Source organism: Tasmannia lanceolata, unplaced genomic scaffold (assembly GCF_043159265.1).
Source record: "Tasmannia lanceolata isolate RefF3 unplaced genomic scaffold, GAP_Taslan_0.1 ptg000006l, whole genome shotgun sequence".
Taxonomy (NCBI): domain Eukaryota; kingdom Viridiplantae; phylum Streptophyta; class Magnoliopsida; order Canellales; family Winteraceae; genus Tasmannia; species Tasmannia lanceolata.
This window is the reverse complement of record NW_027518683.1, coordinates 2,570,386-2,598,095: the sequence shown is the minus strand read 5'-3', so window position 1 is coordinate 2,598,095 and position 27,710 is coordinate 2,570,386. Positions and strand designations below refer to the sequence as shown.

The 27,710-nt window shown below is 36.9% G+C and overlaps 1 pseudogene; it reads right to left on the bottom strand.

Moving 5' to 3' along the window:
- Positions 1-6,499: 6,499 nt before the first annotated feature.
- On the bottom strand, positions 6,500-14,294 carry LOC143878117 (GDSL esterase/lipase At5g14450 pseudogene; annotated as a pseudogene).
- Between the last annotated feature and the right edge of the window lie 13,416 nt (positions 14,295-27,710).

The window sequence follows — 27,710 nt, the reverse complement described above, 5'->3', positions numbered from 1 at the left end:
TATTATGTAAGACTCAGTGTTAAGGAAATAAGAAAACACTTGTAAAAACGGAAGTGAAACGACCTCCATATTATGACTCAGTGTTAAGGAACAGGAAAACAGTTGTAAAAACAGGATTTGGCTTGGAATATAAAAAGACGAAATCCCATGATGCGCAAAAGACAAGGAACTGAGCTCGTCGTATCTTTCAAAGAACCGAAAACCCATTTTCCTACATGAAGATGAAAATATAAATTTTTGTTGCTTACCAATCGCGCTTTGCCGTTGTTGGTACAGGTTGCTATTGTTGTAGCTGCTGAAATTTGGTTATTTTAGAGGTACCCAAATCTATATGGTTAAATTTGTAATAGTAGTAGAGTTTACATTTTCAAAATTAATGGTTGATGTAGGAGATTTGCAGTCTAATCAGTAGGCTCAGTTGAAAATTTTAAAAGGATTCTTTTATTAGATTTGCAGTCTAATGAGTAGGCTCAGTTGAAATTTTTAAAAGGATTCTTTTATTTGTGGAGCCCATAGTAATGGGTATTCCTTCCAAAATGGGTAAAGGGAGATTCGGCTTAAAAGCAAGATAATTTCATCTTTAAATGCATTTATCTGGGTTGCCTTTTATTTTTATTTTTTGTTAAATCGATTTTGTTCTTCATTTTGTGTGTGCATGTCTTCTTTTACTTTAGATCGACTCTGTTATATGCGTTTTGGGTATATGAGAAATGAAGAAGATTGGTCCTGTTTGGATTGCAGGAATTTTCTGGAAAAGTTTGGAAAAGAAAAACATTTTCCAAAAGCACATGCTTTTCCATTTTTTGATTTCAGATGGAAAAAAAGAGGAAATTTGAACAACCACAGTTCAAGTTTTGTTACCATAACCTTCAATTTATAATGATATACCTAAAGTTTATCAATTTCCTCTAAAAAAAATTCCTCAAGATGTGTTTTTGGCTCAATCAAAACTGGGGCCTCTAGATGTTTTGACTTTTGAGAGAGAGAAAGTCGGTGAAAAGACGAGGAGATTCAGACTCAGTGTTAAGGAAATAAGAAAACACTTGTACAAACGGAGGTGAAACGGCCTCCATATTATGACTCAGTGTAAAGGAAATAAGAAAACACTTGTAAAAACGGAGGTGAAATGGCCTCCAGTGTTAAGGAAATAGGAAAACAGTTGTAAAAACGGGATTTGGCTTTGAATATAAAAAGACGAAATCCCATGATGTGCAAAAGACAAGGAACTGAACTCGTCGTATCTCTCAAGGAACCGCAAACCCGTTTTCCTACATGAAGATGAAAATATAAATTTTTGTTGCTTACCAATCGCGCCTTGTCGTTGCTACAGGTTGCTGCTGAAAAAAGGTACCCCAAACACCCTCTTCTTTGAAATGACCTTCAGAGTATGAATAAATACATGGCCTTCGATTCGGAAGGGAGAGAGGGTAAGTTGATATGAAAGCGGGGGGAAATAATTGATAGAAGATTTTCTGTAGATGTAATTGATTTCTAACGCGATCCCTCAACTAAAAGGGACTTCGGACAAAAGAATATGTGATAAAGCTACAAGCCTACAACACACTGCGAGCAATACTTTGATTAATATGAAATTATTGAAAAGAACATTTATAGTTGAGTCTACTCTAGACTCACAGACACCCTTGCAAAAACAGGTCGAAAGGGCATACTTATTGGTCAGATCAGACCCCATTTTAGATAGGGGCACGCACAGAAAAATTAAAGACATAATTTTTGCAAGCACGCCGTTTGCTTCCTTTTTTACAAGGCCGCCTGTGAGTCTAGACTCTCCTAGACTTCCTCAGTAAAAAAAAGGGTTGCAATTGAAATCAAATAATAAATGAAATAGGAAAACGGAAAACGATGGCTTTTATATGCACAAACCCTTTGAATATTTGAATCTTAATAGATGGTTTTGTGGGAAATGTAGTAGCTTTTGACAGTTGCTTAAATAATAAAAGTCAAGTTGAGTTTGTGTCATTATCAAAACACGGCAGCACGCGCACGCCCACACACATGCGGATATATAGGGTGTGCCCAGAATATAGGATCATCCTATGTTGGTGTGGGACCCAATCCCGCGAGAGGGGCGCGACGCATGACCCGCCTCTCTTGGTCTCTCCTACCCACGCGAATGGCGTGTGCCATTTTTTATTATTGATTTAATTGATCTTTTTCGTGAACTTGGGATCACTAAAGCAATCTGAATTTCACGCAAAAGAAAATGACAGAGTCACCACCTAGATGAGAGATCTAGGACCCACAATTGACCAGAAATCTATATTCGTTACCTGATTACGAGAATGAAATGTATGGGGAGTGACCACCACATGCACCATTATTGCCCGATAATCCGGTTTTCAATTTCAAAAGTTAACTCTCTTGAATTTCTTTTAAATTGCTCATTTAACTCTATATTAATGTGCGAACTGTATGACATGCATCATAAGATCTAATTCAATGCATTTCCTAATGTGTATCTTGATTTTCTTAATTCGTTTGGATTCAATCTATGTGAAAGTTCTCATAAAATTCTAATTTGAGGAAAAGTCCTAAGTGATTTAATCAATTTTAATTTAAGGTTTTAAATGATGAAAGAAAATAAAAACTACCCTAAAAAACCCCACTGATTGTGTGTGGGGCCGAATTGTGATTGGTATGTCATCAAGCATCCAAGCTGCCTACGTACCCAAGCCTCACTAGGATCAAAGTCGACGTAGTTCGGTGGCCTGAACTAAGCTATATGCTTAAGATGTCTAAGACATCAATCTAGACTGGAATGACTGTTTCAACAGTTTAAGAGAGATTATTTAGTTCAAGTTGAGTAGATTTCATTATCCTAGTACTCCATCTAAGATGCTATATGGTCATATCTAAGTGCAAGACATCCCTTAGACTAGTGCAGGTGAACCTACATCCTAGGTAACTAGGTTTTTTCTATGGGAAAAAAGGTAATTATTGTAACTAGATCTATGACTCAATTGCTAATAATAGCAATCAATCCGTGATGAGGCTGGACCTCCTAACTCTAGGACACCTTAAGACCTAAAACGTGACGTAAGTGTTCCTAAAGGGGCTCTAAAGGTTCCTACGAAGGAGATACAGTTATCCAACGGTTTCAAAAGCATGGATCAAATGATCTTAATTTATTAAGTTAATGATATTTAATTTTTCAAAGATTTTCGATTCCTAACATCTAAGGAATACCAATGGCTCTATTATTGGCAAGTTTCAGCCTCGAGTTGCATTCATGAAAGGGAATCGTGCTTTCTACCCTTGAATAATTTAACACGTAAGTTATAGTATGTTATTGCCTGGCATATTTATCAGGATTTCCATGGACAGTGGACCTCGGAGCCAACAACATACTATAATTTAAATGCTCAAATTATTAAGGATTGATCACAATTAAGATACGGTTATGAACGGAATCTTCGCGATTAAACTATCATAGCATTGCAAATTTACAAAGGAAATCAATGATTCCTAAGGTTCTGTTTCAATAGTTTAAAGATTAAATACATGTGGTATTAGAATTCTCTGAAAATTTTTATAACAAATTGAATTTATTTCGATTTTATTAAGGATTTCAAAATTTTCAGTTCAGATTATAGATTTACACATCAACGTACTGCAAATCTATTCGGATTAAGCTGAAATGTTTACAGTAGCTTTCTCTTGACTAGATAAGATTACTGTAAAAATTTTATAGATTATAAATATGTTTTGCTATCAGTTTTACAATGTTGCAGAGTTCTGTCCATATTATAGATTTACACAGCAACTCACAGTAAATCTAATCTAAATAAGTTTAAATTATTACAGTAACTTGATCTTGACCAGAGAAGCTTACTGTACAATTTACATGAATTTTAAATATGATTTACTATCAATTGTTGCATGTTAAAGATTTTCTGTCCAGATTATAAATTTAAACATGAGATTTTCACAAAATATGCCCAAAAGTACAAAGTAAATTATGGAAATTGTCTAATATATGATTTATGACATGTTACTAAGTTCACAACATATAAAAAAAAACGTCATTTGTATAGCCTAAAGCTCAAATTATCCGTGACTTGCATGAAAAGACATAATAATGACATTTGATGTGAACAATGTGATTTTTTAATGGATGATTTGACCACTCAAACATCGAATTCATCAAAACCCATAAACATCAAAGTTGTAGATCTAGACTTTCATGACATTTTCCAAGTTTACATCTCCGACTGGTTCTGGCCGGAAGTGGCCTGAAAATGATCATCTCGAGGCTGATTGCCATTAAAAGCACAATACCGCAGAAATTGAGATTTTGAATTGAATTTTCCACACACTAAACCTCAATTTCATCAAAAACTAAAAACAACAAAGTTTTAGAGCACTCATTAAATAACATGTCTCTAGTTCATCTCCCCGGCCAAATCTTGCCAGAGATGATCGGAAAATGGACATCTCTGTGCTGATTTCAGAATCTCAATTTTTTCAAGACAGCTGAAAGTTTCAATCACGGTTTTATCTATTCAAATGCCACATTCAAGAAAATTACTCAACATCAAAGTTTTAGAAAATAGATGAAAAAATATTTTTCTAGTTCACCACTCCGGTCAAAACTGGTCAGAGATAGCCGGAACATTGACATTTCCGATGTGATTTCAGAATCTCAGTTCTTCAGGAAAGCGGAAAGTTTGAATCACAATTTAACCATTAAACTATCAGATTCAAGAAAAGTACTCAACATAAACGTTTTAGAGAATAGATGAAATAACACTTTTCTAGTTCACCACACTGGCTAAATCCGGCCAGAGATAGCCGGACAATTGACATTTCCGATCTGATTTCAGAATCTCAGTTTTCAAAAAAGCTGAAAGTTTGAATCACAATTTTAACACTTAAAATATTAGATTCAGGAAAAGTACTCAACATTAAAGTTTTATAGAATAGATTTTAGAATACTTTCTTCGTTTATCACTTTGGCTAAATCCGGCCGGAGATGGCAGGAAAATCGACATTTCCGATCTGATTTCAAGAAAACAGAATTCAAAAAAACTAAAATTTGTTTTGACTATAGCGCTTCACACACTTCAAATCGAAAAATATCATGAACATCAATACAGTTCTAAACATCATGCTTAACAACTTTCATGTTCAAATATTTTACTAATTCCTATTGGATAAGAGCAGAAATCACGAAAATCCTCATTTTAACCCCTTTTTGAGCTGAAATTTTAAAATCAATGTAACTTGCTCAATTCTTCACCAAATTTAATGAATGTTATACCGAAATTTATCTACTCAAGATGATCTACAACTCTTATGTTAAAAGTTGTTGCTGATTCACAACAGAAAAGCTCGAAAAAGTCATTTTCTACGATCAACATCATATATGAGCAGTTTTACATGATCAACAACATATATAAATCTAAAATAATGTAGCAACTAACCTATTTTAGCAACTTGTGTTGAATGATGAAGAAATCTATGGTGAAGTTCTAAAGCTTTGAAAACCATAGGGGTGAAAAGGATATGAAGGCGGTTGGACTGCCGGAGTTTGGACGGATTCCGGCGAGATCTCGCCGGAGAAGATGAAGAGGGTTAGGGTTTCTAGATCTATTTTCACTCACAAGATTTCTCTCTCTTTCTCTCTCTAGTATTTGCAAAGAAAACCCTAATTTTTTTTCTAAAATGAGACTTATCACTTCTATTTATAGGAATTTGGATTAATTTTTGACCCCCATTAGTTATCTTGGACAACCCACCTTATGCATTTTCAAAACTTTTTATACTGGCAGGGGGGTGCCCAAGTAGAAAACAGGGGGGGATCTTTGCCAAAATATCTTCCTACCCTTTTGATCTCAACCCTTTAAATTGCCTTTATCAATAAATGACTGAGATCAAAAGCCTTTAAACCTCCTACGAAGAAGCTTCCTAATATTCTTTTCCCCAACTAACCCTAGCCTTAAGCATTATTAGCTTATGATTAGGCCTAATTGTAACTTGAAAAGGAAGAAAAGAATCTCCCTATTTACCAAACTGCCCTGCTTCCGGATAATGCACCCCTCAATTATGCTGCACATTAATCTGCACACCCATATATCTTCCTGGACAGCCCACCGCAGTAAATTTGAACTGGCTTTACAGGTTCAAACGCACCCCCTTTTCTAGCTAAATCGCCACCCTTAATCCTACACTACACTACAGTACAAACTTCGCTCGTTTACCAGGAAAATCACGACGGATTCGGATGAAATTTTATGGGGACCTAAATGAGACCGTAACCTATTTTAGGAACCAATTGGGGACTCTAAAACACTAGTTTGATAGGGTTTCTATCCTAACGCCGCTATTAGGGTTCGGTCAAAATGGGATGTCTACAATACTAAACGATAAGATGCTTTCACGCATCTTATAAAAAGAGTGGAGTGCTGAAATCATTTCCCATTTATACATACACAATTACATACATAGAAGAAAGATAAATTTATACATACACAATTACCTACATAGAAGAAAGAGTGATTGCATTACCTTGCTTCTGGGCATCCGAAGTCAATTCATATTTCGCAGAATAAATGTCGACATATATTAACCTAGCATAAGGAACTTGTTGCCTTAACTGGATCACTCTATCCTTGAGTAGCCGATTGAACTCTTGGGAAACACTGTTTCTAGGTTTCAGACACCCAATTTGATCATAAATACGAGGCTTCCGAGCAGTTTTTACACGTACAGGCTTACATCCAAGAGGTCCTATGTTATGTATAAAAACTGTCCTTGCCCCTTCATGGTAAAGTTGCTGCAACACAAAACAAAAGTTAATTTTTGCATGCATATATAGTCTTTGGTTCTCCTGTATAAGATTTAGCACCAGACAGTATCTTTCACAACCTTAGTTACATTGTCCTCTATTCTACTAAAAGATTGTCACATTACACTGAAAATTTTGTTAGATATCATCACTGTTGTCAATCCATCTTAGTGGAGTGCTACGTATATTTCTTGAGTTCTCGGCTTATTTATTATTACAATAGTCGCTTGATATGGAAAGCTTTCTGAGTTGTGATATTGCATTCCACAAGAGAACAGGAAGCAGGTCCTGTGGCAGGTACATGCATACCGAACTAGTGTTGATGGAGTGTGTTCCTACCAAAACTGATAATCATTTGAATTTTATGAAAGGGAAAAGACAAAACAACTCCTGGTTGCATGGAAATAAAAAAAATTAAATTATATAAACAACGAAAATGAAATGTAAAAGGCCATCCTGCCTACTAATTCAAAGAGCCCATCCTTCACTTATCCTTCCACATTCACCGGTGAGATGTACATATGTCAACAAGGGAGAAGCATGAATGAGACATGACTGCATATTGATTTTTGTAGTCATGTCTCATTAACGCAAGAGAGCAAGAATAGTAGCTGAAACACACCATTAATTTTTCTATTAGGTGCTGTGGACCCCGAACCGAGAGAGGCGGGGGATGAGCCCCACGAGAGTCTCTAGATGCCTCTCGAAAGGAATGCCTCTCACAGCATGAGTGGCGATGTAAGGTGAGATGCCTCTCGATTCGGGGACTAGCCCGAATTCGAGACGTACCTTAAACAAAGAAGAGTCGTCATCCAAGGAAGTGGGCCCTGGATCCCATACTATGCTCTGTTGCAATGGATAACCAGAGATATAAAAGAAGGTTCGTGCCTGGTTACGAATTTGGAAGGTCCAAAGAGCACCTCATCCGCCCAAGTGCAAACACCTGGTCTCTTATGCCATTTACTTATTGATTTTGAAGAGTTTTGGGCGAAGTCATATGAAATGGGAACATATATCTCCAAGAAGACGTCTACCTAATCATGCATGTCTCGGAGATGATTGATAAGCACACATAAAAGAAATAAAATAAGTGTCACCTAAGAATAACTAGGTTATGAGTGTCGTACTTAATTGGTGTCTAAGTTCTGGTGTGCAAACACATGCATGCTAAGCTAAAGGTATAAGGTTTGCACAAGAAAGTAAGAAAACACAACAAAACACACATCATAACTTGACTCCACACACAACTCGACACGACAAACCCTAAGACTCTAATGCAATATTTGACTCGGACCAGGATGGCCATCCATCCCGGCTGCTCTACGTATCCCGGCCTCGGGAATAATCAGAATCAACGTAGTTCGATGACCTATTCTAAACTACGATGCTTAACCATCTAAGACCGCTATCCTAGACTCAATCAACTAGACCTGACTTGTTTTTAAAGCTTCTTGTGCGATTACTTAAGTTCAAGTGAATTGTAATTTTTAAGACTCCCTATATGCCCTAACTAATGCAAGTTGGTTAGCCTTAAGCTAATGCCGGTGGTTCCTATATCCTATGTGTAACTAGGCTGTGTGTCCTAAGGAAAACCATGGCTAACTAAATGCATCCACGACTCGAGGCCTCCTAACTCTAGGGACACTCACACGACAAGACACAGCAAAGCATAAACAAAAACCAGGACAGACTCCTAACTCTAAGACATCCCAAACTTCTAAGACAGACTCCTAACTCTCGGGGAAGATCTTTTTTAAAAGGTTTTGAAGATTTTTTATATTTTTGGAAGGTTTAAAATATTTAGTTTTGAAGGTTTGGCTGGACCTGGGATAAAATTCCCAAGCTGCACTACGTACCTCTTGGAAGAGGATCAAGCCAACGTAGTTCGGAACAGACTTTCCTAACTACTCCTAATGACTCAAGAATTTTTAGATTTTTAGTTTTTCAGATGTTTTTGAAGTGTTTTTACTGTTTTTGACACAAGAGGACAGAATACTATCATCATAAGGGTAGGACAGACTCCTGATATCCCGCAAAGGTTGGACAACATCCTATGCTTTGCGGGAGAACTGGACAGAATCACGACTTTGCAAGGGTTGGACAACATCCTATACCTTACAAGGGCGGATAAAAATCACATGACTTGATGAGAGGTTGGACAGACTCCTGAAAGACTGACTCTCTGGCTAAGGACAGACTCCTATGTTAAAAGACTGGCTCCGAAACTAGTAACTCTAAGAGGGAGGTGCTAATGAGACAAGGCATGTCTCTTAGAAGAAAATGAGACAAAGAAGGGTGTTAATGAGACTGGGCAAGTCTCCTAGAAGAGAGAACACTATGATCAAAGAGACAAAGCACAAAGCCTGTCTCCAAAAGGTTTGACTTTTCTGCTGAGACATAGCTTGTCTCCCTAAAGATGTGACTTTCTATGAGACAAAGCATGTCTCTCTAAAGGGTGTGACATTTTTACACAAGACATAGCTTGTCTCCTAAAAGGGTTAGATTTTTCTGTTGAGACATAGCATGTCTCTCTAAAAGGTTGGGCTCTAGATGACTCTTTCATTGCCCTTGCAATGAGAGAAAGAAGGATACTGGGCAAGTCTAAAAATAAGAGAGGGGAGTGTTATTTGGACCGAACAAGTCCCCTAAGGATGGGCTTGGGCTAACGCCTTCATCGCCTCTTGCAATGAATGAAGGATTCTATAGTTTAAACACGTCTAAAAGACTTAATAAGTCTTCTAAATGAGAGAGGAGAGAGCTACTAGGACTGAACAAGTCCTCTAAGGATGGGCTTGGGCTAACGCCTTCATCGCCCACTAGACTAAGCATGAATCAAGCATTAAAAGCACACATTTGTATTCTAAATGGAAGCTGAAAATTTGTATTTACCATTACACTATCCAAATGGTAAAACTAGCACACGTGATACACATCAAAGTTGTAGGGGACACATCAAGGAACATTTGATTAGTTATACAATTCAGCCGATTCTCGCTGGAAGTGGCCGAAAAATGACCATCTTCGGGCAAATTTTAGATCTCAATTCTGCAGTTTTGCTTTTCAGAAGTTCTGATTTGATTTTGCAAAACAGAGGATCAAAAATACATTTTCAAGAAACGTGTTCAACTACAAAGTTTTAGCAAATTGATCAAATAAACTTTTCTCCATTGACAATTTTGGCTGGATCGTGCCGGAAGTGGCCGGAAAATGGCCATTTCCGATCAAGTCCAAATCTGAAAATGTAGTGCTTTTGGCTGACATCTTAAAAATAACATAACTTTTTCATTTTTCATCGTTATGAGGCTCGTGAGATGCCAAATCAAAGATTCGAAAAAATCTACAACTTCCACGTGTATCATTTTTGCTAGATGTAAATAGATTTTAGTGAAAAATAAAAATAAAATGTGGATAGCATGTAATTCAATACGATTTCATGACATTTCACATCAAAATTTCATTCAAACAGATGATCTATGTGAATTTGACACAAATATATGATAATACATGTTGATTAGGCTTAGATCTAACCATGTTAGTTTCAGTTTTGAAGATTTTTAAGGAATTTTCACAAAAACACACAGATTCACCATTTTAACCCTAATTTTGAACTGAAATCTTAAAACGGCCATAACGTTTTCGTTTCTTGGCCGATTTTGGGCCTTTACACGCCAAATCGAAGATCTCGACGAGTACTACACCTCTACACGAGAAATTTCCATGAATTCGAACCGAAAAATTGATGAAAAATGGCAAAAACGAACCTGGACAGCACTTTATTTTTATCATTTTCACATCAAAATTCAACTAGAACTCAAAATTTGAGGTGAATTGCTTTAGATCTTCGTATGAGACATGTTTTCAAATATATTTTGGTAGATTTTAGCCCTAGGTTACTAGATTTAACCATTTTTTAGCATTTTCCACTTAGATTTCTCATTTTATGTTAGATTTTCAAAGAAACTCAAAATTAAACTTAAAATCTACTAACCTTGTGCTCTTCTTCTTGGATCTCTCCTTGAAAGCTTCTTTCTCTCTCTAGATCTCCTTCTTTTTCTCTTTAAATCTTCTTTCTCTCTCTAGATCTCCTTTTTCTCTTTAAATCTTCTTTCTCTCTCTAGATCTCCTTTCTCTCTCTAGATCTCCTTCTTTCTCTTTCTAGATCTCCTTTCTCTCTCTAGATCTACTTCTTTCTTTCTCACTAGATCTCCTTCTTTTCCTCTCTAGATCTCATTTCTCTCTCTAGATCTCTTTCTTTCTCTCTCTAGAAAGCTCTCTCTCTCTCTAGAATCTTCTCTCTCTCTCTCTCCTCTTTAAAATTAGATCAAGAGCCATAATCCCTTTTAAATGAGAGCTCAAATGCTCTATTTATAGAGTTTTTCCTTAATTTTTGTCCCCCATTATTTTATAGGACAACCTCTTTTCAAAAATTTTGCTTTGATTTTGGTTGCAAAAGGGTGGCAATTTGAAAAAAAGTTTAATGAAAAATTAACTAAATTTTTTTTTCGCCCTTAAGTTACATTGGACAACCCCCTATTCATGTATATGTTGTATTTTAACTAAATGAGGGGTATTTTCAAATAAAACTTTTCATGGGCGACATTACAGGGATAATGCACCCCCATTTTTTGCTCTAGTGTAAAAATTGGTTGGCTTACAGGATATTTCACTCCCCTTCTGCACTACAATTCTAATTCGGCTCGTCTTATTAGGCAAATCTCATCCGATTTCGACAAAATTTTACAGGGACCTTGGGGGGATCCTAAGCTACCCTAGGGCATAATTTGAGGTCCTGAATCATTGATTTGGTAGGATTTTGCTCAAACATGGAGGGCTTAGGACACGGTCAAAATGGGGTGTCTACAGGTGCCATTGAAAAGAAAAAAAACAATCTTTCTATATGAACATGAAGATCAAAGCCATAGATACCTCCTTCTAAAACATTGCTCGCATCCAAACCCAGGAAACATAAAATCAAAGAAGGAACCTCCGTATTTCATACTCATCTAAAATAAAACCCCAGGTCTAGTCCGAAATCATCGAGACAAAGACCTGCTCTCTAGATTGAAATCCTGAAAAATCAAAATGTCTACCTCAAGACCAAACCCTAAACCCTATTTAAGACAACAAGGCCAACACAACAACAACTCGCTTTCTAGAACCAAAATCTCTTTCTGCTTCTATGCATTAAATCCTGATCTCTGAAAAAAAAACAACACTGCTTAAGAGATTTATGATAGTTTAAACCTAAATCTGTTCTATTAAAACTCTAAAACCCTAAAAACCCTAATATGTTAAGGCAAATCGACAAATAGAGAAACATATGCGATTACATAAAAGTAAAGGTATCTAGATGAGGCTCGAAAAATGAAAAGAAAATTAGACTTTGAGAAAGGGCTTGCTCGAGAGACTTTAGGAAAGTAGAGTTTCATTTCACTAGGTTATTGTAAAGTATAAGCTATCATATTAATGAATTATATTATAAAATATAACAAAAATGGAAATAAAAGCTCGGGTTTATCTCCTTGTGGCGACCAAAATCTACCACCAATCTACCACGGGAGAACACACAGAAATACCCAAGATCTTGCACAACAAGATGGAGAAAATATGCCAACAAACTACAACCACCAAAGGAAAGCAAAACAAACAACCAAATGAAGAAAAGAATATACATTTTTCACCACAATGGGCTACTCCACAGACAAGGCAACACTCAATCTACAATTTAGAACTAACAAAGTACAATGTTAACGCTACTTGTAAAATCCAGCGATAAAACTCTTCTCTCCAACCTTTTATGTAGCCACAAAATAACCTCCAAGTCTCTATGCCGAGAACATAGAAAAAACCTCCTTCAAGAAGTAGTTGAAAAACCCTCCAACACAATGCTTGTGCTACGACAAAAAAAGGGGCGACCCAGTGCATGAGGATCTCACCATTGTGGGGTTGGGGGAGGGCTATATGTACGGAGCCTGACTGCTCTGCAGAGCGGTTGTTTCCCTGACTCGAACCCATGACCACTAGGTCACAATGGAGGAACCTTACAGTTGCGCCAAGGCTCGCCCTCTACAATGCTTGTGCTACAATGAAGAAAAATCCAATAGAGAAGATGGAAGAAGAGAAAATCCAACCTTCGACTCCAATCCAATTTGCGGGGAGTAAAGAAGATCATAATCAAGGTGCTAAAAAGGACCGTGATGGCAGCCTATGGGATCCTAGGAATCAAGGCAACAATCAAGCTCTTAAAAGAAGAAAAAGAGAACGTCAATTAAGTTAGTAATTGTTGCCTCATAAAGATTTGTCGCAGCTGTCATTTTGATTAAGGCAACAGATCTTCACTTGTCCAAGCTGGCCTTGTATTTAGGCAACATAACTTGTATAGCATAATCAAGGAAAAAGAATTATCAAAGAGAGGATCCTTGATTGTATATTGTATACTCAAAGAAGATATGTAATCTATAAATACAGCAATACACATAGGTTCTCCACCACCAACGAAAAAAGGTGGGAGAGCTTCTTCTCAAGTTTTAGCTAGTCTTCTTTAAGCTTCTCAAATTTCTGTTTTAGTCTTCTTTTAGTTTTCTTTAGGAAAAGACGAGAGGGGGAGATCTCACCAACTTCTCTCTTTTTTCTTCTTTTTCTTTTTTAAATAGAAAAAACACTCATTTCTTAGATCATCAACATTATCACTAAATTTTACTTACCTGAACAGCTTTTGAGAAAGAATTGAGGATATCAGGAATGGATGCCCTAACTTCCTCAATTGGCATTGATTGGAAACTAGCACCCAAATCGTTTATGCCAATGTCCAAAGTATAGAGAGACTTGGAGAAATCTCTGGGTCTTGGAAAATTTCCCTTCACTTTCATTGTAAAGATCGTTCAACCGTGCTTTGAATTGAGAGAATTGCAGCACTTGTATGTCAAGAGAAAAGGGGCTATAAAATCCGGTAAGATTAGGGCCGTAAACGCTAAGTGGCCGAATAGTGGATCCTACTGTTGCAAAATTTACTCCATGTCGGAAACTTTTTCCATGCCCAACGCTAGTTCCAATTGGATCTACGTAGGCATTCAAAAATGGTAATCCCAATTCTTCAGTATGATTAGAATGATCCAACATGACTAATCAGTTAAAAAAAACCCACAAAAATGAGATCATCAGTTGAAGTAAATATGTAAACATCATTCATGTAATATCATAAGAATAATAATGACATACTAAGATAAACTATATTTGAATATAAATTGAGTGGCTTACCTATGAAATCAATAATTAGGCGGCCGTCACAAAGCCTTCCAGATGGCTTATGGAAGAAAGTTTGGCCATTTGGAGTGGGGAAATGCAAAAATGCAGCAGAAATTGCCCCCGTGTCGGAGTTTGAGTCTCCGAAATTAAAGATTGTCGGGTAGTGGCAATTGAATGTCAGGCCAAGCATACATTGAGCTAATATAATTCCAAACACCCAATAAGTTGAAATCCAAGCCATCCTGCAGATTTAAAACAATGGTGAGAAGGGGGGAGAGATATTAGAATTGCCTTTTTAAATCCGTCAAAAAACATATGATGAAAACTAGAAATATAAACATTGTAATTTGAAGATTTAATTACCACATGAAAAATCCTATATAGATGTCATTTTTTATCTCATTTAACAATGGGAGGGGAAATGTGAAAGGAAAACACTCAAACGTCAAAACGGAGTTTCGTTCAGACAATAAAAAAAAATCCTCAAGATGTGTTTCTGGCTCAATCAAAACTGGGGCCTCACGATGTTTCGACTTTTGAGAGAGAGAGGAGATTCCCTTCCATAGAAAGAGCAAGAGTGGGTTTTAACCCTGTTAAATCTGGACCGTATATGTAATCCTACTTATAATGAAACGGCCTCCATATTATGTAAGACTGGCCTCCATATTATGTAAGACTCAGTGTTAAGGAAATAAGAAAACACTTGTAAAAACGGAAGTGAAACGACCTCCATATTATGACTCAGTGTTAAGGAACAGGAAAACAGTTGTAAAAACAGGATTTGGCTTGGAATATAAAAAGACGAAATCCCATGATGCGCAAAAGACAAGGAACTGAGCTCGTCGTATCTTTCAAAGAACCGAAAACCCATTTTCCTACATGAAGATGAAAATATAAATTTTTGTTGCTTACCAATCGCGCTTTGCCGTTGTTGGTACAGGTTGCTATTGTTGTAGCTGCTGAAATTTGGTTATTTTAGAGGTACCCAAATCTATATGGTTAAATTTGTAATAGTAGTAGAGTTTACATTTTCAAAATTAATGGTTGATGTAGGAGATTTGCAGTCTAATCAGTAGGCTCAGTTGAAAATTTTAAAAGGATTCTTTTATTAGATTTGCAGTCTAATGAGTAGGCTCAGTTGAAATTTTTAAAAGGATTCTTTTATTTGTGGAGCCCATAGTAATGGGTATTCCTTCCAAAATGGGTAAAGGGAGATTCGGCTTAAAAGCAAGATAATTTCATCTTTAAATGCATTTATCTGGGTTGCCTTTTATTTTTATTTTTTGTTAAATCGATTTTGTTCTTCATTTTGTGTGTGCATGTCTTCTTTTACTTTAGATCGACTCTGTTATATGCGTTTTGGGTATATGAGAAATGAAGAAGATTGGTCCTGTTTGGATTGCAGGAATTTTCTGGAAAAGTTTGGAAAAGAAAAACATTTTCCAAAAGCACATGCTTTTCCATTTTTTGATTTCAGATGGAAAAAAAGAGGAAATTTGAACAACCACAGTTCAAGTTTTGTTACCATAACCTTCAATTTATAATGATATACCTAAAGTTTATCAATTTCCTCTAAAAAAAATTCCTCAAGATGTGTTTTTGGCTCAATCAAAACTGGGGCCTCTAGATGTTTTGACTTTTGAGAGAGAGAAAGTCGGTGAAAAGACGAGGAGATTCAGACTCAGTGTTAAGGAAATAAGAAAACACTTGTACAAACGGAGGTGAAACGGCCTCCATATTATGACTCAGTGTAAAGGAAATAAGAAAACACTTGTAAAAACGGAGGTGAAATGGCCTCCAGTGTTAAGGAAATAGGAAAACAGTTGTAAAAACGGGATTTGGCTTTGAATATAAAAAGACGAAATCCCATGATGTGCAAAAGACAAGGAACTGAACTCGTCGTATCTCTCAAGGAACCGCAAACCCGTTTTCCTACATGAAGATGAAAATATAAATTTTTGTTGCTTACCAATCGCGCCTTGTCGTTGCTACAGGTTGCTGCTGAAAAAAGGTACCCCAAACACCCTCTTCTTTGAAATGACCTTCAGAGTATGAATAAATACATGGCCTTCGATTCGGAAGGGAGAGAGGGTAAGTTGATATGAAAGCGGGGGGAAATAATTGATAGAAGATTTTCTGTAGATGTAATTGATTTCTAACGCGATCCCTCAACTAAAAGGGACTTCGGACAAAAGAATATGTGATAAAGCTACAAGCCTACAACACACTGCGAGCAATACTTTGATTAATATGAAATTATTGAAAAGAACATTTATAGTTGAGTCTACTCTAGACTCACAGACACCCTTGCAAAAACAGGTCGAAAGGGCATACTTATTGGTCAGATCAGACCCCATTTTAGATAGGGGCACGCACAGAAAAATTAAAGACATAATTTTTGCAAGCACGCCGTTTGCTTCCTTTTTTACAAGGCCGCCTGTGAGTCTAGACTCTCCTAGACTTCCTCAGTAAAAAAAAGGGTTGCAATTGAAATCAAATAATAAATGAAATAGGAAAACGGAAAACGATGGCTTTTATATGCACAAACCCTTTGAATATTTGAATCTTAATAGATGGTTTTGTGGGAAATGTAGTAGCTTTTGACAGTTGCTTAAATAATAAAAGTCAAGTTGAGTTTGTGTCATTATCAAAACACGGCAGCACGCGCACGCCCACACACATGCGGATATATAGGGTGTGCCCAGAATATAGGATCATCCTATGTTGGTGTGGGACCCAATCCCGCGAGAGGGGCGCGACGCATGACCCGCCTCTCTTGGTCTCTCCTACCCACGCGAATGGCGTGTGCCATTTTTTATTATTGATTTAATTGATCTTTTTCGTGAACTTGGGATCACTAAAGCAATCTGAATTTCACGCAAAAGAAAATGACAGAGTCACCACCTAGATGAGAGATCTAGGACCCACAATTGACCAGAAATCTATATTCGTTACCTGATTACGAGAATGAAATGTATGGGGAGTGACCACCACATGCACCATTATTGCCCGATAATCCGGTTTTCAATTTCAAAAGTTAACTCTCTTGAATTTCTTTTAAATTGCTCATTTAACTCTATATTAATGTGCGAACTGTATGACATGCATCATAAGATCTAATTCAATGCATTTCCTAATGTGTATCTTGATTTTCTTAATTCGTTTGGATTCAATCTATGTGAAAGTTCTCATAAAATTCTAATTTGAGGAAAAGTCCTAAGTGATTTAATCAATTTTAATTTAAGGTTTTAAATGATGAAAGAAAATAAAAACTACCCTAAAAAACCCCACTGATTGTGTGTGGGGCCGAATTGTGATTGGTATGTCATCAAGCATCCAAGCTGCCTACGTACCCAAGCCTCACTAGGATCAAAGTCGACGTAGTTCGGTGGCCTGAACTAAGCTATATGCTTAAGATGTCTAAGACATCAATCTAGACTGGAATGACTGTTTCAACAGTTTAAGAGAGATTATTTAGTTCAAGTTGAGTAGATTTCATTATCCTAGTACTCCATCTAAGATGCTATATGGTCATATCTAAGTGCAAGACATCCCTTAGACTAGTGCAGGTGAACCTACATCCTAGGTAACTAGGTTTTTTCTATGGGAAAAAAGGTAATTATTGTAACTAGATCTATGACTCAATTGCTAATAATAGCAATCAATCCGTGATGAGGCTGGACCTCCTAACTCTAGGACACCTTAAGACCTAAAACGTGACGTAAGTGTTCCTAAAGGGGCTCTAAAGGTTCCTACGAAGGAGATACAGTTATCCAACGGTTTCAAAAGCATGGATCAAATGATCTTAATTTATTAAGTTAATGATATTTAATTTTTCAAAGATTTTCGATTCCTAACATCTAAGGAATACCAATGGCTCTATTATTGGCAAGTTTCAGCCTCGAGTTGCATTCATGAAAGGGAATCGTGCTTTCTACCCTTGAATAATTTAACACGTAAGTTATAGTATGTTATTGCCTGGCATATTTATCAGGATTTCCATGGACAGTGGACCTCGGAGCCAACAACATACTATAATTTAAATGCTCAAATTATTAAGGATTGATCACAATTAAGATACGGTTATGAACGGAATCTTCGCGATTAAACTATCATAGCATTGCAAATTTACAAAGGAAATCAATGATTCCTAAGGTTCTGTTTCAATAGTTTAAAGATTAAATACATGTGGTATTAGAATTCTCTGAAAATTTTTATAACAAATTGAATTTATTTCGATTTTATTAAGGATTTCAAAATTTTCAGTTCAGATTATAGATTTACACATCAACGTACTGCAAATCTATTCGGATTAAGCTGAAATGTTTACAGTAGCTTTCTCTTGACTAGATAAGATTACTGTAAAAATTTTATAGATTATAAATATGTTTTGCTATCAGTTTTACAATGTTGCAGAGTTCTGTCCATATTATAGATTTACACAGCAACTCACAGTAAATCTAATCTAAATAAGTTTAAATTATTACAGTAACTTGATCTTGACCAGAGAAGCTTACTGTACAATTTACATGAATTTTAAATATGATTTACTATCAATTGTTGCATGTTAAAGATTTTCTGTCCAGATTATAAATTTAAACATGAGATTTTCACAAAATATGCCCAAAAGTACAAAGTAAATTATGGAAATTGTCTAATATATGATTTATGACATGTTACTAAGTTCACAACATATAAAAAAAAACGTCATTTGTATAGCCTAAAGCTCAAATTATCCGTGACTTGCATGAAAAGACATAATAATGACATTTGATGTGAACAATGTGATTTTTTAATGGATGATTTGACCACTCAAACATCGAATTCATCAAAACCCATAAACATCAAAGTTGTAGATCTAGACTTTCATGACATTTTCCAAGTTTACATCTCCGACTGGTTCTGGCCGGAAGTGGCCTGAAAATGATCATCTCGAGGCTGATTGCCATTAAAAGCACAATACCGCAGAAATTGAGATTTTGAATTGAATTTTCCACACACTAAACCTCAATTTCATCAAAAACTAAAAACAACAAAGTTTTAGAGCACTCATTAAATAACATGTCTCTAGTTCATCTCCCCGGCCAAATCTTGCCAGAGATGATCGGAAAATGGACATCTCTGTGCTGATTTCAGAATCTCAATTTTTTCAAGACAGCTGAAAGTTTCAATCACGGTTTTATCTATTCAAATGCCACATTCAAGAAAATTACTCAACATCAAAGTTTTAGAAAATAGATGAAAAAATATTTTTCTAGTTCACCACTCCGGTCAAAACTGGTCAGAGATAGCCGGAACATTGACATTTCCGATGTGATTTCAGAATCTCAGTTCTTCAGGAAAGCGGAAAGTTTGAATCACAATTTAACCATTAAACTATCAGATTCAAGAAAAGTACTCAACATAAACGTTTTAGAGAATAGATGAAATAACACTTTTCTAGTTCACCACACTGGCTAAATCCGGCCAGAGATAGCCGGACAATTGACATTTCCGATCTGATTTCAGAATCTCAGTTTTCAAAAAAGCTGAAAGTTTGAATCACAATTTTAACACTTAAAATATTAGATTCAGGAAAAGTACTCAACATTAAAGTTTTATAGAATAGATTTTAGAATACTTTCTTCGTTTATCACTTTGGCTAAATCCGGCCGGAGATGGCAGGAAAATCGACATTTCCGATCTGATTTCAAGAAAACAGAATTCAAAAAAACTAAAATTTGTTTTGACTATAGCGCTTCACACACTTCAAATCGAAAAATATCATGAACATCAATACAGTTCTAAACATCATGCTTAACAACTTTCATGTTCAAATATTTTACTAATTCCTATTGGATAAGAGCAGAAATCACGAAAATCCTCATTTTAACCCCTTTTTGAGCTGAAATTTTAAAATCAATGTAACTTGCTCAATTCTTCACCAAATTTAATGAATGTTATACCGAAATTTATCTACTCAAGATGATCTACAACTCTTATGTTAAAAGTTGTTGCTGATTCACAACAGAAAAGCTCGAAAAAGTCATTTTCTACGATCAACATCATATATGAGCAGTTTTACATGATCAACAACATATATAAATCTAAAATAATGTAGCAACTAACCTATTTTAGCAACTTGTGTTGAATGATGAAGAAATCTATGGTGAAGTTCTAAAGCTTTGAAAACCATAGGGGTGAAAAGGATATGAAGGCGGTTGGACTGCCGGAGTTTGGACGGATTCCGGCGAGATCTCGCCGGAGAAGATGAAGAGGGTTAGGGTTTCTAGATCTATTTTCACTCACAAGATTTCTCTCTCTTTCTCTCTCTAGTATTTGCAAAGAAAACCCTAATTTTTTTTCTAAAATGAGACTTATCACTTCTATTTATAGGAATTTGGATTAATTTTTGACCCCCATTAGTTATCTTGGACAACCCACCTTATGCATTTTCAAAACTTTTTATACTGGCAGGGGGGTGCCCAAGTAGAAAACAGGGGGGGATCTTTGCCAAAATATCTTCCTACCCTTTTGATCTCAACCCTTTAAATTGCCTTTATCAATAAATGACTGAGATCAAAAGCCTTTAAACCTCCTACGAAGAAGCTTCCTAATATTCTTTTCCCCAACTAACCCTAGCCTTAAGCATTATTAGCTTATGATTAGGCCTAATTGTAACTTGAAAAGGAAGAAAAGAATCTCCCTATTTACCAAACTGCCCTGCTTCCGGATAATGCACCCCTCAATTATGCTGCACATTAATCTGCACACCCATATATCTTCCTGGACAGCCCACCGCAGTAAATTTGAACTGGCTTTACAGGTTCAAACGCACCCCCTTTTCTGGCTAAATCGCCACCCTTAATCCTACACTACACTACAGTACAAACTTCGCTCGTTTACCAGGAAAATCACGACGGATTCGGATGAAATTTTATGGGGACCTAAATGAGACCGTAACCTATTTTAGGAACCAATTGGGGACTCTAAAACACTAGTTTGATAGGGTTTCTATCCTAACGCCGCTATTAGGGTTCGGTCAAAATGGGGTGTCTACAATACTAAACGATAAGATGCTTTCACACATCTTATAAAAAGAGTGGAGTGCTGAAATCATTTCCCATTTATACATACACAATTACATACATAGAAGAAAGATAAATTTATACATACACAATTACCTACATAGAAGAAAGAGTGATTGCATTACCTTGCTTCTGGGCATCCGAAGTCAATTCATATTTCGCAGAATAAATGTCGACATATATTAACCTAGCATAAGGAACTTGTTGCCTTAACTGGATCACTCTATCCTTGAGTAGCCGATTGAACTCTTGGGAAACACTGTTTCTAGGTTTCAGACACCCAATTTGATCATAAATACGAGGCTTCCGAGCAGTTTTTACACGTACAGGCTTACATCCAAGAGGTCCTATGTTATGTATAAAAACTGTCCTTGCCCCTTCATGGTAAAGTTGCTGCAACACAAAACAAAAGTTAATTTTTGCATGAATATATAGTCTTTGGTTCTCCTGTATAAGATTTAGCACCAGACAGTATCTTTCACAACCTTAGTTACACTGTCCTCTATTCTACTAAAAGATTGTCACATTACACTGAAAATTTTGTTAGATATCATCACTGTTGTCAATCCATCTTAGTGGAGTGCTATGTATCTTTCTTGAGTTCTCGGCTTATTTATTATTACAATAGTCGCTTGATATGGAAAGCTTTCTGAGTTATGATATTGCATTCCACAAGAGAACAGGAAGCAGGTCCTGTGGCAGGTACTTGCATAGTAATCCTTGGATATACTCTTTGACTTACCCTTTTAATCGCAAAGAAAATCCCAAAGAATAATAATATAGCCTCCAATGTTGAATATGTTGAATATATGAAAGCACTTTGTGTAGAACCAAGTGGAAGAGATGAACACCAAAGCAACAAAAGAGATGAATGAATTCCAATGAGGAAGAAAGAGATGCCTGAATTTACTAGAGAAAGGCTAAAAGTTGTGCTTGCTTTGTTTTTATAGAAAAAGTTAGGGTTAGATTGGATTTGGAAATTTCCAATGTGAGAACTCCCATCTTTAGCTTGTTCCAATTTTCACCTATGACTTGCTTTTCCCTTACCTTCTAAATTGGATTTACTTATAATATTGATTTCTTGCAAGCCAAGAAATGCTAAATTACATAATGGAGATCCTTCACGATCAATCTAGAAGCCATCTCACATAAGAAACTAGCTTTTATGAATGATTTTCGTCCAAAAAGGGCTGCCCGACGTTTGAGCTCGTTTTTTTACCTATTTAGAGGCTGATTCAGAAAAAGTCATAAACTATAAAGTTGTAGATCTTTTCGAGACGTTCGAAACAAGTATAGTTGCAAATTTTTGGAGGAGAAGGTAAAATGTTATGGCCGTTTTAGTAACCTGATCATACAAGCCCTCTCTAATTATAATTCTTCATTTCTTTATTATTTTTGCAAAACAAATATGATGTCACCAACCACCTCATCCCATGTTGGACGTTTTTGCATGTGACCTCCTCATGTGGGGCGCCCACTTATGTGGCCGACCCACATGGGTGGGTCCACATGGACCCCCACCTTGTGGGCTTTAGCCCAATGGGCCTTCTCACATGGGTTTTGGGCTTTTTTCATAAAAATTTAATAAAATTCTTTTAAATTTAATATTTTATGGATGGACCTAACCCATGTGACCTTTATGGTGCACCCCTAACATATGATTGAACCATCCCCTTTAAAGAAACAAAAAAAAATTTGGACCAAAACACCCCTATTTGACCATTACCCACCAAAATTCCCTCAAATTTGTTCATTTTTTAAAGGTGAAAGTTAAAAATGAAAAGTTTTCGTGGTCAAACCTCAAAAATAGAAACTTTTTAAGTTTGGTTCTTTTGGTGGGTAATATCAAACAGGATCATTTGGCATTCCCTAAAAATGCCCAAAATGCCCTCAACACTTAAAATTTCCAAATTAAGCGAAACCCCTGAGAGGTCTAAATTTAGCAGGTTTTTCAAAATTCATGGAATCACTCAAGATTTTTCAGACACAACTCGGGGGTTCAAATGAAACACATTGGAAATTACCAAATTACCCCTGTGGTGCAAAATTGATAAAATTAGGGACAATCCTGAGAAATTCCAAAAATAGCAGGTTTTCTTACTTGATTGGAAACTTGAATTCTCATCTTCTGAAGACCAATGGAACACCCTAGAGACTTCGTGATTGCTAATCAACTTCAAAACACCTAAAATGAGGTGAAATTCACCCTAAAATGCAAGAATGCCTAACCTAATGCAGATGACTGACACAAATCAAACAAACATTTCACTTTTAAAGCGTAGCAAAATGGGGGTGTCTACCGTTGGTAGGTAAGTTGTGGTTAAGTGGAACCCGGCCAGCTTTATTAAAAAGAAAAAAGGATTTACAATCAGATATAAAGAGCTCATGAGGAGTCTTTTACAATGAGCTCCTGAGGAGTCTTATACAATCAGTCTTGGATAAGAAATCAACGGGGGAGTTTGCTTCCCTCCAAGTGTGAGTAATTTTCCAAGAAGTGAATTCCACAAGGAGATAATGAATCTTAGTCAGGAGTACTGGTATCACTTTCCACGGAGATTTGAAGTTCTTGCTTATAATGTTGACTGCCATGAGGGAGTGAGATTCAATCCATACTTGGGTAAATTGGTACTTGATGGCGAACTGAATTCTATGAAGGATGGCTTTAAGTTTGAGGTGGTGGATGTCTTTGTTGGTGGAGATGGAGTGATTTAGTTTATGAAACCAATGATAAAATTCATGTATGAAATCTAGTCTATTCTCATGAGATGAATAAGTAATAGAAAAGATTATGTACAATGAGAACAAAATGAATATTTAACAAAATAAATCAGTTTAGGCCTTCCCCTTTGATGAGATGAGGTAAGGAATTTTGCTCTCTGTTGGTGGAAGAAGATGAAGTGCGACCCTTGTTTGAAGATGGTGGAGACGATGATAAATGTTGCTGCCCCGGCGTTGCAAATGTGAAAATACAATAAAAGAGAAGGAAAAAAATGAGAAAATGATTGAATGGAAGAGAGAGCTTGCTTGTTCTTGTGATACCTCATGTGAGAATGTGTTGATAAGGAGGATCATTGAGGGATTTTTATAGAGGGTTTTGGATGAAAATAGCCGTTGGAGAGGATCAATCAAAGGTTTTTAGGGTTTTGAAAACCGGATTTGGGTGAGATTTTTGGAAGAAAATAAATGTAAAACAAGCAATAAATTGATTTGATTGGGGTTTTGAGGGGATGACAGATTTAGGGCAAAATTTGAGGTTTTTTGAAGAGATTCGGCCCTATAAGGATGGATCTATGGCGGAGAAATGGGATTTGGGAGGCTTTTGGGGAAAATGCAAAAGGAAAGAGGAAATAAGGTATTGGAAGGATGCCCTTGGGGGTTGGAAGACCAAATAAGGTATTTTGGGAGCCGATTTTAGAAAGGATTGGGAGTAGGTTGGATACTTGGAAGAGAAATTTAGTATCTAGAGGTGGTAGATTTGTTTTAATCAAGGCAGTCTTAGCAAATATTCCTGTATATTTTATGTCTCTTTTCAAGTGTCCTGTCAGTGTCTCGTTGAGGATTGAAATGATCCAACGTAGATTTTTGTGGAGAGGTAATGAGGACAGAAAAGGAATCTCTCTGGGAGTTGGAAGGATGTTTGTGTGCCCATCATGGTGGGTGGTTTGGATATTAGAAGATTTCGGGAGTTTAACCATGCTTTGCTAGGAAAATCGTTATGGAGATTTGGAGAAGAAAGATCTCATTTGTGGGTTAGGGTTATTTGTAGTAAGTATGGATATCAACCCGGAGGATGGGAGCCTTTTGATAATTTTAAGAAAAAGGGTCTAACGGTGTGGAGAGATATTTTAAAAATGTCCTCCATGTTCAACCTGAAGATTAGATTTAGGGTTTATGGAGGGGATAGAGTTAAATTTTGGAGTGATTTATGGTGTGGTGATAGCCCGCTCAGGTTGTTGTTCCCAGAAATTTTCCGGGTTGCGGTGAAGAAGAAGCTATGGTGAGTGAGTGTATAGTTAGTAGGGGTGGTGTTTGGGAATGTTGCCCGGCTTATAGAAGAAGGTTCTTTGCTTGGGAGTTAGATTCTGCGGCTAGACTTAGAAGACTTTTGGATAATGGCTACATTAAAAGAAATGGGTTGGATAAAAGAATATGGACTGCGGGTTCTTCTGGGTTTTTTTCTGTCAGATCTTTCTATATGAGTCTGATGCCCTGCCTGACTCCCTCTTTTTCAGCAGAGGTGTGGAAATTTCACTATCCACCGCATGTAAGTATCTTTGGTTGGGCCACATGTCGCGACAGAATACAAACCATTAACTTTCTGAGAAACCGTGGTATGTGGCTTGTTGATCATTGCCCCCTATGTCTTGCTGATGGGGAATCTACGGATCATCTATTTATGCATTGTTCGTTCACCCGGTCTATATGGGGTCGCAAATTTCTGAGATTTGGGATTAGCTGGATTTTTCCTAGATCTATTGAGTTGTTGTTGCAACAATGGAGCTTCGTGCCTTGGAAGAAGAAAGGGAAAATTTTGTGGGAAGTATGCTTGCTTGCCACTTGGTGGGTGGTTTGGAAGGAGAGAAATGCACAGGTGTTTAAGGGAATGTCCAAGGCTCCTCATTATCTTTATATGCAGATAATTGCATTGGTTATAAATTGGACGAGATGCCATCCATCTTTCCAGTTTGTCTCAGCTTTTGATCTTTGGGAAGGATGGGGTGTGGTGTGTTTGAGTAGTGAGTGGGCTATTAAAGTTGTGCAGAGATGGGAACCACCGCCTCAAGGAGTGTCAAAAATAAACTTTGATGGTGCTTGCTTTGGGAATCCTGGTCCAGCCGGGGTGGGAGGTTTATGTCGTGATGATGCCGGCAAGGTTCTTTGGACTTTTTGGGGCCCTTTAGGTGTGACTGACGCTACAGAGGCGGAAGTCCAAGCGGCTTTCAATGGCATAAAAAAGTGAGTAGGGACCGTCTGAAGAGTGTAATTGTTGAAGGGGACTCGTTTAATGTTATCCGGTGGCTGAGGGGTGGGGTGGCTCCACCTTGGAGGTTTTTGGATCTTTTTTGACGAAATGGAAGATATATTGGCGGAATCAGATATTGAGTTGATCCATGTTAGAAGGTCTGCTAACGAGAAGGCGGATGCGTTGGCTAGAAGAGGGGTGGTATGCAACTCGATGAATTGGTCTGATCAATTTCCTATTTGATGTCCTATTCATTGTGTAATTAGTTTTTTTATTTTTGTGCTCTGTAACTTCGGGATTTCCCTTTCGGGTGTCCCTTCTGATTCTTTTATAATTTTTGCCATTTCAAAAAAAAAAGAGGAAACTCTCGTTTTTGGGCTCAATGGCATGTTTTGTAAATTTGAAGAAGTTTTGGGGTGTTTAAATACTTAAATTGGGAAGGGCATGGGGTGCAAATATGTGAAAAAGTGAGAGCTTTTGTCCTTTGTTTGATTTTTTTGAAAAAAAAAAAGTTTTACATTTGCCCCTCTTTGTCACTTATTTCCTCATTTGAACCTCGCCATTCACGTTAATGCTATGCCATTCTAAGGTGCTGCTAAATGGAAGGATCTTTTCAATGTCCATGAATGATAAATCATAGTTCGAACTGCAGAATCGGAAACATTGGGTGCTATCATATACCTTTGTATCGGCTATGAGATGCTAAAATATGATGAAACCTATACCAAGAATTGGTTCGCGTAGGAATGGGTGTATTAGTTCACTTAAGAATGGACGTAGAATACCAATAGGAGTGCTATAAGTGACAAAGAAGTGAATAAGTACGAAGTGGGTTCCTAGTTTTAGGTTCGATATTTAAAGTGAAAGTGAACGCCTATATGTTGCCCCTCTTGGGAACCCCATGTGAATACATGGGGTAACGAGTATGATAGAAATAAAAAAATGGAAAAATAAAGTAGAATGAAGGGGGAATTTGGAGCAACAATGTACATCGATATCTGTATAGTCTTCATGTTGATATGGCAAGGGAGATATGTGAGAATAGCTATAAAAGCTATCTGCAGTTATCTGACTCGCTGTGAATCCGATGGAAGCAATTTTTGAGAACGATGTAGATAAAAGGAAAATTACCAAAAATGTGAATGTTGTGATGGGTAGCTAAATGAGGAGCTTTGTGCCCCGGTACATAAAAATGCAGGTTGCCCAGTGAAAAATGAGTGGTATTATGAAAAGAAAGTATATGATGTGAAGATGAATTTATAAAGAAGATTTTACTTATCCGATGCAACCTGGTAGTTAAGGTCCTGCAATACCATAACATAGGAAATATGATAGAGCAATTCCTCATGGGCATGGCGATTCACGATTTTCCTGCATTTTTCAGTATGCTCTCTCTTTCAGCACCCCCTTAATCTCTCCCTCAATCTCGCTCTCTCTCTTTCTCTCTCTCTCTCTCTCAATATCCCTCCCACTCAGTCTCTCTCTCTCTCTCTCTCTCTCTCTCTCTCTCTCTTTCAAAGTCTCTCTGTAAATCTCTTGCTCGGTCTCTCTCAATCTCAGTCTCTTAATCTCTCTCCCTCCCTCCTCCCTCCTCCCTCATCCTAAAGGAAGTTAGCGACATCTTGTA